Raw genomic sequence first — 473 nt, forward strand, 5'->3', positions numbered from 1 at the left:
TCTCCCACGCCTCTTTAGCCGAAGTACTCCCCTGAATCAGCTGAAACAACTCTGCTTCAACAGCTCCAAAAATTACCGACAACGCCTTTGCATTAAATTTTGATGCATTGCGTTCTGCCTCTGGCCAATCCTCTTTTGGCTTAGGCTTCTTCTCACCTCCTGTGACTATATGGTAGGCTCCTCCCAACCAATCTCCACAGCTGTCCACGCATCTTCATTAATTCCTCGAATCATCTGCTTCATGCGAGCCTTCCAATGACCATACTGGTCCGCATTCAACACGATCGCCTTCTGCACAGAGAAAATCGTGTCCATCTTCACCTTCAGGATCACACCAGTAACTTAGGTGACCCGCTCTGATATCACTTGTTAGTGCAAGATGACACAACAATATTAATGCAGAAGATAAATCAAGAGAGACAAAGTACACAAACACACATCAATAGTTTTATTAGAAATCGCCTTGTACACTC

This window comes from Brassica oleracea, chromosome C8, assembly GCF_000695525.1.
Source record: "Brassica oleracea var. oleracea cultivar TO1000 chromosome C8, BOL, whole genome shotgun sequence".
NCBI classification, from domain to species: domain Eukaryota; kingdom Viridiplantae; phylum Streptophyta; class Magnoliopsida; order Brassicales; family Brassicaceae; genus Brassica; species Brassica oleracea.